General features: G+C 39.1%; 1 long non-coding RNA gene across 1 annotated transcript; it reads left to right on the top strand.

Annotated features, from left to right (window-relative positions):
* Window positions 1-106: 106 nt before the first annotated feature.
* Window positions 107-12,861, top strand: LOC130830175 (uncharacterized). Its single transcript, XR_009047745.1, has 3 exons — window positions 107-234; window positions 2,510-2,634; window positions 12,501-12,861. It is a non-coding gene; the product is annotated as an uncharacterized LOC130830175 (long non-coding RNA).
* Window positions 12,862-14,666: the final 1,805 nt, after the last annotated feature.

Raw genomic sequence — 14,666 nt, 5'->3', positions numbered from 1 at the left:
GACGCGCGGAACGCGAATGCCTCCGCCGAGATGGCGGCGGGGGGGAGGGGGGAACGAGGAGAGGTGGGAGGAGCGAAGCGGGAGGGAGGCGCGCGCGGGAGAAACTGAGCGCTGCGTGCGCGCAGTCGAAGCGACGCCAGAGTTCGGTTTCTAGTTCCTCCCTAGAGGAGGCCAACAGAGGAGATGATCCATCGCCATCTCCTGAGAAGAAAACGAGGGGTACCTTAGAGAGAGGTGAGTTTTAACCATAGAAAATAACATTTGTAAAATAATCTACATTTTCCGTAAGGCGTTTAAGACGCCCACTGCTGGACAAGAAGAAGAAATAGGTCTGGAGTTCTCAAGAAACTGAAACACAGTATGTGCAACAACTGTTTTCAGACACTGGAGGACAGGTAGTTCCGGACCTTTGCACCTGAGAGAAAAGAAACAAATGAGATGGGGGATTTTTAGGGAGCTTGGGGAGTCTAAGTTGGTTGGAATTTGTGAGGCGGAGTTCATGGAGTAAGAGCTTCAGAAATCTGCATAGGCGCACCCTCGCATCTTCAGCTGAATAAAAATCAGTGAATATGTCCTGTGAAACTCCACAAGACCAGGAAAGAACAATTATTGGGGAGCAGTAAGCCGAACAAATTTCAGAGCTCACACAGGACTAGGAATCATTTGAGTTCCCTGGAGCCAGACTGGAGAGACTGTTGAACACAGTTGTTGAATGGAATATGCCGTAGAGATCCCCGAAGTGTCATGTCTTAGTAGTGAGGTAAACTAGCCCTAGATTCTGGGCTAGTTTAGACCCTTCAAAAGCTTGAAGACAAGCCCTGATAGAGTCATACTGCTCAGTAGGTAACCCAACTGCCTGCCAAAGCGAAGTCTGATACTCTCTAAAACATTAGGACAAAATCCAGGATTCAATGACACTATGTTCAAAGTGTCAGGCATTCAGTCAAAAATGAATAGCCATGCCAAGTAAGTAGGAAAATATATAGTCAATAGAAACACATCCAGAAATGACAAAAATGATGGCATTAACAGAAAACGACTTTATATAAATGTGCTGAATATGCTCAAGGATTTAATGGAAAATATGACAGGAAAGAAACTGAAGAGTTTTTTTAAAGCAGAAGAAGAAGCAAGTAGAATTTCTAGAGATGCAAAATATATCTGAAATGTTTAAATCTCTACATGGGATGGATAACACTTTAGGTGCTGCAGGGGAAAAAAGTAATAAAGCTAAAGACATAGCAATAGAAATAATCCAAAATGACACATAGAAAATGGACTTTAAAAAAAAAAAAGCAAAAAAGAACAGAGCTTCAGTAACCTGTGGGACCATATAAAGAGGTCTAATATACATATACATATATACATGTATGTAATTACAGACCCAGAAAGGGGATGGGGGTGAAGAAAAAATATTTGAAGAAATAACGGAGAAAAATGTTCCAAGTGTAATATTTGCTGTTTGATCCAAGAAGGTCAAAGAAGCCCAAGCATGGTAAATATAAAGAAAACTACACCAGGACACATCATAATCACACTGGTGAAAAACAGTGCTAAAGAGAAAATCTTAAAAGCAGCTAGTGAAAAAAGGCACGTTATACACAGAGAAATAATAATGAGTTTTCATGGACTTCTCATTAGAAGCTATGCAAGCCAAAAGAAAATAAAATGACAACTTTAAAGTGCAGAACACAACTGTCAACTTGGAATTCTATAGTCAGCAGGATGAAACAAAGACCTTTTCAGGTCAAGTCCAGGAAAGCCACATCCTGAAGCAGAGCCATCCCAGCTGACTTGCAGACCTGGAAGGAAGAAAAATAAATGCTTATTTTAAGCCACTGGGATGGTTTGTTATTCTGCATTATAAAAATAATTAACGAGTATAGAATCTCTTCAAGTCACATGGCAATGGGTGAAGACATATAATTCCCTAATAGCAAAAGGGACACAACTGGAAACTTACCACAGATGTTTTACCTTTGAAATCACCTGCTTCTTTCTAAGTGGACTGTATGTTTTTCTCTCGCAACTACAGACTTACCTTTGTGTTTATAAATGAAAGTTTATGGGCTCAGAAATTACAATACAATACAATACAATACAAAGATTTCTAAGGCATAACTCTGATCATCTCTTTTTGCCAGGATTTATTCATTTTCTCTTCAGATAATGATTTTGAGTCCTGACATGGAACTGCAGAGAAATTAACAAGAATTACTAATCGCATCTCTTTCGAAGAAGAAAAAAATGACCCAGTAAACACTATCAGGATTCATATTATATGAACATTAATAAGCACTAACTTCAAATTGTTCTGCTTGAGCTTTTTGATTTGTTACATGTCTCAACTGTTAAGTAGATTCACTATCAAGGATTGATTGATCATTTTTCTATACTTCAAATGATGGGCTCATACCTTAGTACTGTTGCCAGTAACTATGGGAGTGCTAAGACACAATAACCATTCATTCATTCAACAAATATTTATGGAGCACCTTCTCTGTGCCAGGAATGAGCACTGAACAAAATGACAAAAACTCTTTGCCCTGTTGCATGAGTTTACATTCAAGAAGTGGCATAAAGACAATAAACAGAAGAAGGAAAACGTTTACAGTATGGAGGAAAATTAAGCAGGTAAGGGGAATGGGGGGGATGATTTTTGGGGCAGGGGGGTTGCAGTTGTAAATAGAGTGGTTGTGGGATGTCTCTGATGGTGTGCTGTTTGAGCTAAGACCTGAAGGAGGTAAGGGAGCGAACTGTGAGGCTATCTGGGGGAAGAGAATTTCAGGCAGTGCAAGCAACAAGTGAAAAGACTCTGAGCTAAGGACATGCCATGTTCAAGAGATGCCACCATGTGCCATACTTTCCTTTGATTATATGGTATCAGCATGCAGGAGACCCATATTTTGTAAAGGGTGACTCTGCTGTTACTGTCCGCGAACACTGAGGGAGAAGCCCGAACGATGCCAACGCCTTCTGCCTAAGAAAATAAGTGCACCAACTGGGCAGCTCAAAGGGAGAGCCTCCCTAAAAGTTTCAGGTATGGCCCAAGCCTAAAACGGAGGCTCTAGAATCAGTTATTCTCTTATTAACCTCAGTGAAAAACATACCTGCCTTTTATTTAGCATTAATGTCCCTGGATTAATCCACTGTCAGTGATAGATCTGTGTATTGAATACCAGGTTTTGTAAATTGTTCTAGGCTGAACTAAATGTGTGATCTTTGCAGAGCAGGATGCCATTTGTTTCTGAGTCATTTACCCATGGCTGCCTGGTGCCAATGTATATTTAGTTCTGTATGTTTAGGTTTGTATCTGAGCGCCCTGCTCTGTTCTATTGGTTCGTGGCATCTGTTTTTATATCCTTCCCAAGCTGTTTTTATTGCTTAGCTCTGCAATATGTCTTAATATCTTGTAAAACAAGTTGCCCCTCTTGAGTCTTCTTTTTCAGTACTGGCTTAGCTAATTATGGATTCTTGCTCTGTCACATACAATTGAGGACAAATTTATTGGTCCTTGAAAATCCAACAAAAATTCTCATTAAAATTGAACGCACTAGAACAATTTGAGGAGAACTGACGTACTAATATTATGTCTTCCTGTTGAAAAATATAACTGTTTATTCAGATCATGCTCTATGTTTTTTAAATTTTATAATTTTCTCCATAGAGGTCCTGTCCATTAAGTTAATTCCTAGATAGATTATGGTTTTTGTTGTCATTATGAATGGTGTATTATTTTATATTGTATTTAAAATTTATGTTGGTTATTTGCAGTGAGAGAAAATACTATTGATTTTTATAATGCCTAAGCTCCCTTATGAATTTTAATAGTTTTTTTATTCTCTTGGTTTATGATCATATTTCTGTAAATGTTTTAGCTTTGCTTTTCCTACCTTTATACCCCTCTATCTTGTTCTTTTCTTACTGCATTGCCAGAAGCCTTGATAATTTGTTAATATAATATTTTCTGCAGGTTCCAAGGGCTTTTCCTTTAGTATTTTAAAAATATTACTTCATTTTCTTCTTGTATCTAATGTTGTTTTGAAAGTCTGATATCAACATGATTCTGATCTTTTTAGATATCTGTTCCATTTCTCTGAGAACTGTGCATATTTTATTTTTGTCATTGATGTTCTTAAATTTCAATATAATGGATCTAGGTAGGGATCTTCTTTGTAGTCTGGTTTTCTTTGATTTCTTTCAATCCGAGATCCTTCATTTTTCTTTAATTTAGAGAAATTTACCTTCATTATCTCTTTAAATGTATCTTCTCCAACTTTTCCCCCTCTCTATTTTGAACCCATGAAATCTAGACATTGGTATTATGCTTCTACTTTCCTTACCCTCCATATCACTTATCTTTCCTCTTATGTTTTTCATATCTTTATTTTTTCCTGCAGCTGCCTGGAGAAGTTCCTCAATCCATTTACACATCTCTAACTTACTCTTTGGCTGCATCCTCCATGCCGTTTTTCCTTTTTATTGCATTTTCCCTCCAACTGTTTAATTTAGTCAAAGAATAACTCAGGGACCTTTAATTTGCTTCAGCAGTTTAGTCACATGAGGAAGGCAGTGATTACACTATTGTTTAGAAACAAAGGCAAAAACAGGATTTAAAACACAAAAGAGAGAAAAAAGGCCACAGTCTGGAAATGGTGATTGGTGTGCATATATTTGGGGTATACTGGTTAGCCAGCAGCTTGAATAAGCTGATCAAAGAAAACAATTTCAGTAGCTTGTAGATTTTTGGAAAACCATGAACATTTAACGAGGGATCTTCACATTTCCACTTTTTAATGATTTTTTGGTTCAGATTGCTAATATCTTTATTTATCTCCTTAAGTATATTCATCATGCATCTTTGAAATTCTTGGTTTGTCTGTTCTAATGATTCTGATTCGGTTGGTATGTGTGATTCAATTTGTTGTCCGCATTTCATGATGTCTTTGCTCCTCCACAGGTGCCAGGTTATTTTGGCCTGTGGGCTAATGTGCCCCTGGGAGTGTCTGGTAATGTGGATTGGGGAGGAGGCATGTGTGACCCTCCAGATGAATTTGAGAAGGAATACAGTGAGCCCCTATCACCACAGAATTAGTGTTAATCACTCTCATTTGTTGTCACTCCATTCAACAAAGGCAACTCTGTTCAGAGTTACACCTTTGATCTCTAAGGAAGAAGTAGCTTTGAAAGACCCGCTCCCCAGTTCAGAAGCCATCCACCCTGGGACTTGGAGGGAGATGGGCAAAGAAGTCATTGTCAGAGGGGAACTGGTCAGCCTGTTCTTGTTTTCATCACCCCGTCTCCCCAGCCAGGTGCACTAATGCTTCTACCCTGGTGGAAGTCATGGGCAGGCTGGGGATGTTGCTGCTGGTTTCTGCTTTCCTCCAGGTCATCTCATGGCTGCTTCTGGTTGCCCACTACCCCAAGCAGAGCCCTGGCCCCCAAATAAACGCATCTACCTCCCCCACTACTTCAAAACTGCCTTCAAACTCCCAAGGAGTTTCTTGTTTTGTTGTTGTTTTTATTATTCATTTATCAAATCCATGTTTTTTCTTAATTCTAGGATTTTTCAAGAGTTCATGTGAGAGAGGGGTTAATAAGTTTTAAAGCTACATTATTATTTCTATAATATTAAGATATATGATATATTAGTTTACTAAGGCTGCCATAACAAATTACCCCAGAGTGGGTGGCTTAAACAACAGAAATTTATTTTCCCACAATCCTGAAGGCTAGTAGACCAAGATCAAGGTGTCTGCAAGGCTGGTTTGTTTGGAGGCCTTTCTCCTTGGTTTGTACATGGCCATCTTCTCCTGTGTTTTCACATTTTCGTCCCTCTGTAACTATCAGTGTCCATCCAGATTTCCTGTTCTTATAAGAACAGCAGTCATGCTGGATTAGGGCCCACCCTAATGACCTCATTTAACTTAATTACCTCTTTAAAGACCCTGTCTCCAAATATAATCACACTTTGAAGTACTAGGGATTAGGACTTCAACACATGAATGTGGGGAGTATACAGCCCATAGGGTATGACATTTACATTCTCTTATGGAGCTATAATTTTACGTTTGATTTAGCTTATTTCTCCTTTACTTTTTTCAATTGTTTCGTAGTTTTAAAATTTATTTTTGAAATTGGTATCAAAATCACATTCATACTTGACATTAGAGACTGACGTTAGAGACTCTTAAGCCTCTAAAAAATTTTTTTTATTGAAGTATTGTTAATGTACAATATTTTATGTTACAGGTACAATAGTGATTCACAATTTTTAAAGGTTATACTCTATTTATAGTTATAAAATATTGGCTATATTCCCTGTGTTGTACAATATATCTTTGTAGCTTTCTTTTTAAAATTAATTTATTTATTTTTGGCTGCATCGGGTCTTCATTGCTGCACGCAGGCTTTCTCTAGTTGCGGAGAGTGGGGGCTACTCCTCGTTGTGGTGCGTGGACTTCTCATTGCAGTGGCTTCTCTTGTAGCGGAGTGCAGTCTCTAGGCATGCCGGCTTCAGTAGTTGTGGTGCACGGGCTTAGTTGCTCCATGGCATGTGGGATCTTCTTGGACCAGGGATCGAACCTGCGTCCCCTGCATTGGCAGATGGGTTCTTAACCACTGCACCGCCAGGGAAGTCCCCCTTGTAGCTTATTTTATGCATAATAGTTTGTACCTCTTAAACCCCAACCCCTATATTGCCCCCCCTTCCCTCTACCCACTGATAACAACTAGTTTGTTCTCTCTATGAGTCTGTTACTTTTTTAATTATGTTCACTAATTTTTTGTATTTTTTAGATTTCACATATAAGTTATATACAGTATTTGTCTTTCTGTGTTTGACCTATTTCACTTACCATAATACTCTCCAAGTCCATCCATGTTGTTGCAAATGGCAAGATTTTATTCTTTTTTATGGCTGAGTAGTATTCCACTGTGTGTGTGTGTGTGTGTGTGTGTGTGTGTGTGTGTGTACACATACATTTTCTTTATTCATTCATCTGTTGATGGATACTTTAGGTTGTTTCCATATCTTGGCAATTATAAATAATGCTGCTATGAACATTGGGGTGCATGTATCTTTTGGAATTAGTATTTTTGTTTCTTTTGTATATATACCCAGAATTGGAATTGCTAGGTTACATAGTAGTTCTATTTTTAGTTTTTTAAGAAACCTCCATACTGTTTTCCACAGTGGCTGCACCAGTTTACATTCCCACCAACAGTGTACAAGGGTTCTTTTTGTTATTTGTGTTCTTTTTGATGAGGACCATTCTGACAGGTCACATCTGTGATATCTCGTGGTTTTGATGTGCATTTCCCTAATGATTAGTGATGTTGAACATCTTTTTCATGTGCCTATTGGCAACCTGCATGTCCTCTTTAGAGAAATGTCTATTCAGGTTTTCTGCCCATTTTTTCATCAGATTGTTTGTTTTTTTAATATTGAGTTATATGAGCTATTTATGTATGTTGGATGTTACTGTTTATGTATGTTGGACTCCTTATCGGTCACATCATTTGCAAATATTGTCTCCCATTCAGTAGGTTCTTAAAAACTTTGCACAGCAAAGGAAACCATAGCTTATTTCTCTTATTTTGACTTCATCCCTCAGCAGCTAAGGTTCTACTCCATTATCATAACTAAATCTCTTGCCGATATCCTAACTTTTTTTCCTTGACTAAATCCCCACGATGATAAGTCTGTCTGCCTTCCCGATACTTGCCCTGAATTCTGAGAAATGCCTTGGAGTTCACAGAACAGGCCGATCATGACAGATGAACAGTCAGCAGCCTCCCTGGCAGCCCTGTCATGCTTCTTCCCCCACCTTGCCTTCCCTCTTCACAACTTCTGCAAACTTTTGCTCGCCCCTCCAAACTCCCATCCACTTCCCCACTTCCTCTCACCAGACAACTGACCTCACCTTCTGCTTCATAAAGAAAATAGAAACTTTCTGAAGAAAGCTATTTTAGCTTTCAAGCAACCAATCTTCACCCACCCATATCTGATCCTGTCCTTGTTTACTATTTTATTATTTTAGTCATCATACATTCTTTGCATTACTTTTAATCTGCTTAGAGATTGCACTAAAATAGTGCTTATCTTAATTACTGAGGGGTTTTTATTGGGGGTACCTCCTAAATTTTGTGCCTTATTTGCCTCACTCTAGTCCTGGCCCTGTTCCATCCCTCCACCCCTTGTTCCCTCTTTCATTTTCTGCTGAACTGTCACCATGTACTCTGAATTCTGCAACCTCCCACCTTCTTAGGAACCTTGAATTTTGTGCTCTCCACTCTCTCTTCTGTATTTTCAATCTTGTCTTTGCAAGTGGACCTTTCCCTTCTATATTTAAACGAGCTCAACTCAAAATATTCCAACTTAAAAAGCCAAACCAAACCAAACACCTCCTCCAACCTCAGAACCCCTACAGCTGCTGCTCACTCTTTCTCTTCCCCTTCAGTTAAAACTCTAGAAAGAAGTGTCTCTATTCCCACACCATCCACTCAAGATATAGCCCACCCTAACTTAGAGTCCACCCCCACCACCCAGGGCCTTTCCTTCTCCGTTGAGGTCATCAACTATCTCAATGTGGTTAAGCCCTGTAGGTTCTTATCGGAGCTTATCCTACATGGCCCTGCACCAGCATCCAACATTGTTGGCCATACTTTATTTACTGAAACACTCTCTTACTTTGGTCTCCATGACGACAAACTTGCCTGGCTTCCTTCCTTTCTCTCTGGCCATTCTTTCTCAGTCTCCCTGGTCAGTCCCCGCTCTTACATTCAATCATTGAATGCGGGAATTCTTTCAGGGCTGGATTTTAGACCTTCTTCTCTTCTCTTTTATTGTTTTCTCAATTTAGACTTTCTTAGATGTTCCTATCCATTCCCAGGTGTTCTTATCCATTCCTCTAGTTTTGTTTACCACCCACTTGCCAATGACTCCTAAATGTATATTTCCATCCAAGATCTTAATTCTCAGCACCAGATCCACATGACCAATTGCCTGCTCACGAACACCTCAAGTCCCCACATCCGAAAATGAACTCAGCATCTCCCCCCAAGACCCACTCATTTATTTTCTCAGTAGATCGTTCTAAAAACCACATAGTTGGATTCACTTTGGGGAGTCACTTTTGACTTTTCATCTTCTTCACCTTCCTTAATCAAAAGGCTACAAAGCTTAGAATGATGTGGGTTGTGCTGACCTCTGCAGGCTTAGCAGGAAATACCTTCTATCTCCTTCTAAACTTAACGTCTTTGGGTACCTCGGCACCTCATGCTTGTTCTTATCTGAAAGTTTTCCCAGGCTAGTTCTCCTCATTCTTTAGATCAGAGATTAAATTTCTCCAGAATGTTTCCCTCAAATCCCCAGATTTGGTTGGATTCTGCTCTTTGTGAGATCTGCTTCCTTCCTTGGCATGTTTGGTTTTTTTTAGAATAAAGATTGGACTGTGTAAGAAAAAGACCTAAAATAGCAGTGGATTCAATGATATAGAAGTTTGTCTAGGAAGTTAAACCTTGACCCTGTAACGCGAAGATGTCCAGGGCCCAGGGTCCTTCTATCTTGTTGCTCCACTATTCCTAGCATGCCGTCCTTATCCCCATGTGTCAGACAGCTCAGCACTCTGTGTGCCTTTCAGCCAGTGGAAGGAGGAAGATTGAAAGGGAGAACGTGCCTTTCCTTTTAAGGTCACACCCAGAAGTCATGCCCATTATTTATGCTTATATCCCATCTGTTGGAACTTAGTCACATAACCACACACTAGTTGCAGAAGAAGCTGAGAAAAGTGTTGGTTTGGGTCTGTGGACAGTTGACTATGAACAATTGAAAGTCTATTATGGTTGAAAAAGGGGAGATTGATTAGTCAGACACCTAACAGTTTCTGCCACAATGCTGGTGAAACACATATATCCATGCACACACTCTTCCTGCCCAGAAAGCACACTCATCCCTTCCTCAGTGGAGACCACTCCCGGATCCTTTCCAGCCAGTGCATCAAGCTCAGTGTCTGCAATCTCTGAGGGATGTGCCGTCCTCCTCATCAGGCTCAGAGGGGGCTTCTCTTGGTCCAGCCACTTATAAACCAAGTGACAAGTTATCTGCTCTGACCACACCCACTGTGAAATAGTAGGAGCAGGGTAACTGGAATAAGAGTGCTTATTTGGAAAAGAAGAGGAAGGGGGAAGAGAAAGAGGAGGAGGAGAAAGGAAGGGAAAACAAAGGCAGTCACTGGACCACAGAAATGACTGATTCCGCTGAGCAGGAACTGGAAAGACTGAGCTCACACTGGTTAAACGCCTGAGGCCAGCACTGTTTCTGCTCTTAGAGGGGTGGGGAAGGGAGGGGGAGTCTCTCCTATCTTTATCTTCTGTGGATCTCATGACAATACCTGTTTCTCTTATATTTGCTTGGTACGAACATCTCTGCTATGTAAAACATTTGAAAGTTTAAGTAATTTTATTCAGTTTAGATATGAATATGTATGTGCACTATATATATAAATGCATAAATATGTATGTGTACATGTATATATGATTTGTGAGTTAAATAACGCCTTGCTCTAGTAGTTTCTCTTCTTGTATGGTGTTATGCAATTGCTCAAAACATTTGTGAGAGCTGGTGCCGATCATGTCCTATCTCATCTTGAAAACAAGCAAACAGGGTCCTCCGCTCTGCCCTTGGCATCCCCACGTATATGTATAGCCTTGCTGACAAGCACAGACCAGCATGACAACCCAGTGATGGGGAAGGTGTGTACAAATTTTGACCCTGTCCTTAAATATATCATCCAAGAAAGTTTATTTTGCACATTTTTATATTTTATGTTTCTATATAAAAATATTCATTTAAATAAACATGATTAAACCTACATATTAAAGATTACAAATTTATTTTGAATTTGAGCAGAAGAAACTCAATTTTGGTTTTTGGTATATAAAATAAAATGGATTTTCTGTTATAAAGAACTTCAGATATTTACTTACCATTTGAATTATAGTAGATTGATTTGAAGGTTATTGTACTTCAACTGAGTCATATTGAGAAATAAAAAAAATAAACATTTCAAATAGGTTGTATTTTTAAGACACATATAATTTGTATTTGTACTTTTGTTCAGCTTCCTAATGTCTTTATATTCATGTCCAATATATCAGAAACTCATCAAAGGATTTTGAAAGTTATAGCTTTTCTGTGACTGCAAAAAGTCATGCATATTCAATTAGGAAGAATTTAAAAACAGAGAGATATATTCCATTGAGAATTTAATAGCAATAATACCAGGTATTCTCTCTTTAAAGACCACTCACAAGCTATACAAGAAGTTAGTTTCTTGAAATGCCACCAGAGGGCGATCAATTCAAAAACGGATCCATCTGATGTATAAACAGGCTTCTGTGGGTTTCAGTTTTAATTTGGGAAGACAGCAAAAAAAGAATTAAAACCTTTTAGCTAGTAGAAAATACATCCAAATAAGTGTTCAATTTTTTTGAAAGGTTCATCAGTACCCTTTTGGGAACCTAATTATTATACATTCCTGAACATAGCCAACATTTATGGAGCGCTAACTTACTGTTAATTGTAATAGGTATTGTTGATAAAACTTGGTCCTGACATTTTAGGATTAATATTTTCTCTGGTAAAAGAGGTGTACATAAACAAATGGATTAGGATCCAGTTTTTTGTGTACCACACTAAAAATCTTCGAATGCTGTGAAGGACAGGATTAATTTTGCTCAAGGCAAATAGGTCAGAAGAATGCTCCACAGAAGAATTGAACCTTGCAGAATGAGTAGACTCTTTTGAACTTTAAGGTTAAAGCGGTGGATTGAACACGTGCATTTCATTTTCCTCCCTCTTGAACAAACAAACACAAGACGTGTTTTAGGACCTAAACCCACACAGATTAGGAGGATAGGAGAGGAGACAACCGCAACAAAATTCTGGAAGCTAAAAAACTTCAGTGGATCAGTGGTAAGTGATTTAACAGACCTGAGAAAACAAAACCTCAAACTGTCAATGGGAAAGCTGAGAAACCAACAATAATTACACAGCAAAGTCTTCAAAGGGTATGATTTATAGGTTCTTTATGTAAGGACTGAAAGTCCAGGACTGGAGGTAAAAGGGAGAAGGGAGCTAATATAAAGAAGGCCAGGGTGAAAGCGGTTTGAGAAGAAATTAGAGCCCTAGACTCTCCCTCACCCTGTAGAAGTCTGGATGTTTATTCTCATTGAGGGGAATTAAGAGATCACCCCCTTCCCCAACCTCTTCCCCTCTTTGGTCCCCAGAATGCAACAGCTTGATCTTTACTCTTTAGGTGGGAGATTGGAAGACTCTTCCCTGGGGGCATCTGGCCATCCAAAAAGAAAATGCTTAAGGTTTTGACATCAGTCCAGATTTTGCCAACAGCTGCTCTACCAACATCACCCTATAGTGAAAGTCACAAGCTTAGACTTTTTAATTGGTTTTTAAATTTCCCACTCTTAATTTTGAGCAGGCCACCAAGGACTACCAGATATCTGATGAAAGCCTGTTATATAGAAGATAGAGACCAAAACAAACAAGCACAAACAGAAGAAGCATCTTGGAAAAAACAGAAATTAGTCAAGACTTAAAAGCGACAGCCAAAGTCATATCCTCAGAGAGAGAAGAGGGGATGTTGCATCCATTAAATAAGAACTAAAGCTATGGAAATGGAAGATTTAGCGGGAGGAAACCCAACTGCTCTTGGAAATTAAAAACATGGTAGCAGAAAACAAATACTTGTGCTGTCCAGTGTGCTAACCACTAACCACTCTACTGAGAAGCAAATTACTTAAAATTAACAAAATTAAAAATTTAACTCCTCGTTTGCGCTAGTTACATTTCAGATGCTCAAAAGCCATGTGTGCCAAGTGGGTAAGGGGTTGGACTGCTCAGATATAGAACATTTCCATCATTGCAGAAAGCTCTGCTAATAGCACCTGAGAAAGTACATTTGAGGACTCCTCTCATGAAGTAGAAGACAAAGAGGAAAGATGAAAAAACCGTAGGACCATCCAGGAGATCAAACAGTTGAATAATAGCAGTTTCAGAAAGAAAGAAGAAAGAAGATGGAAGAAAATATTCAAAGAAAAAATTCAAGAAAATTTCCTGGAATTGGACTTCCTAGGTGGCGCAGTGGTTAAGAATCCGCCTGCCAATGCAGGGGACACGGGTTCGAGCCCTGCTCTGGGAAGATTCCACATGCCATGAAGCAACTAAGCCCGTGTGCCACAACTGTTGAGCCTGTACTCTAGAGCCCATGAGCCACAACTGTTGAGCCCATGTTCCGCAACTATTGAAGCCCACATGCCTAGAGCCCATGCTCTGCAACAAGAGAAGCCACTACAATGAGGAGCCCGTGCACCACAATGAAGGGTAGCCCCTGCTCACAGCAACTAGAGAAAGTCCATGTGCAGCAACGAAGACCCAATTCAGCCAATAAATAAATAAATAAATTTTAAAAAAAGAAAGAAAATTTCCTGGAATTGAATGATGCAAATTACAAGAATGAAAGAGCCCTGGATACTTACCCTAGTATATCCACTCTGAGGCATATTCTTGTGAAATATTAGAAATCCAGGGGTAAAAAGAAGATATTCATTTCCAGACAGGAAGAAGTATACCCAATATCAGGAAACAAAAAGGCTTCTGACTTCTCAATAGTAACCTTGGAAGCAAAAAAACACTGGAGCAATATCCTCCAAAATCTGAAAGAAAATTACTTGTAATTTAGAATTCTGTACCTAATCAACTATTGTTATATTTATTGAGTAGAAACAGGCTTCTCAAAATAATTCACAGGATACTTACCTGTGAAAAACTTAGCTCTCATTCAGTCACCAGGAAATGTGACTTTCAGTCATAGAATAAGTCACAGAAGAAGGTGACCACACTATTATAAAAACATTGAGTTAATTTTTTGTTCTATAGACTATGCTGATTGAAGAAATTGGAATTTACTTACCGAAGTAAATGAACTCACTTGGCTTGTGTTAATTGACTTCTTATATTATTATGTAGGCACTTCTATTAGAAACCTCCAGGCTCTGGGTCTTTGTTTTCTGTTTCATTCTGCTCTATATAGAGTGTATCTTTAGCAGACAAATCCAAGCCCAACCAAAAACTGGTTCCTTTGATGTACTTATCAACTACTTTAATTAGTAATGAAATAATATCATTGCTATGTTTACACATATTTGCTAATCGAATCCTGAGAACAGCTCTGGGAGTTACTCAGAGCACTTCTGTGCTCCCCACTTAATGGAGCAGGAAAGTTGCTGCCAAGAGCTTCAGAGAGCGTTCATCCCAGGCTCTCATAGCTGCAACTTGACTGGTCCAATCAGAACAACATCTTCTCCAAATCAAATGAAGGTTTTATTTTTCTTTGGGAAAGAAAGCATAGAAGGAGACTGCAGTTATATAACAACAACAACCACAACAAAAAAATCATGCCTTTCCCAATCTGTGAAAATATTTGTTTTTAAAAAACAGTAAGCCTTTTTCCCTAGAAAAGTAATCCATGGAGGAATCCTTCCAAGAGTGTGGATAGCAGCCCTCCTCACAGCCCTCTCCACTGCATCTTTCAGGGGTTGGAATGCTGATGCGTCCCTGTCATAGGCAGGGGTATTTACTTTAATTC

Source organism: Hippopotamus amphibius, chromosome 10 (assembly GCF_030028045.1).
Source record: "Hippopotamus amphibius kiboko isolate mHipAmp2 chromosome 10, mHipAmp2.hap2, whole genome shotgun sequence".
Classification (NCBI taxonomy): Eukaryota; Metazoa; Chordata; class Mammalia; order Artiodactyla; family Hippopotamidae; genus Hippopotamus; species Hippopotamus amphibius.
This window is presented reverse-complemented; position numbering and strand designations above follow the sequence as displayed.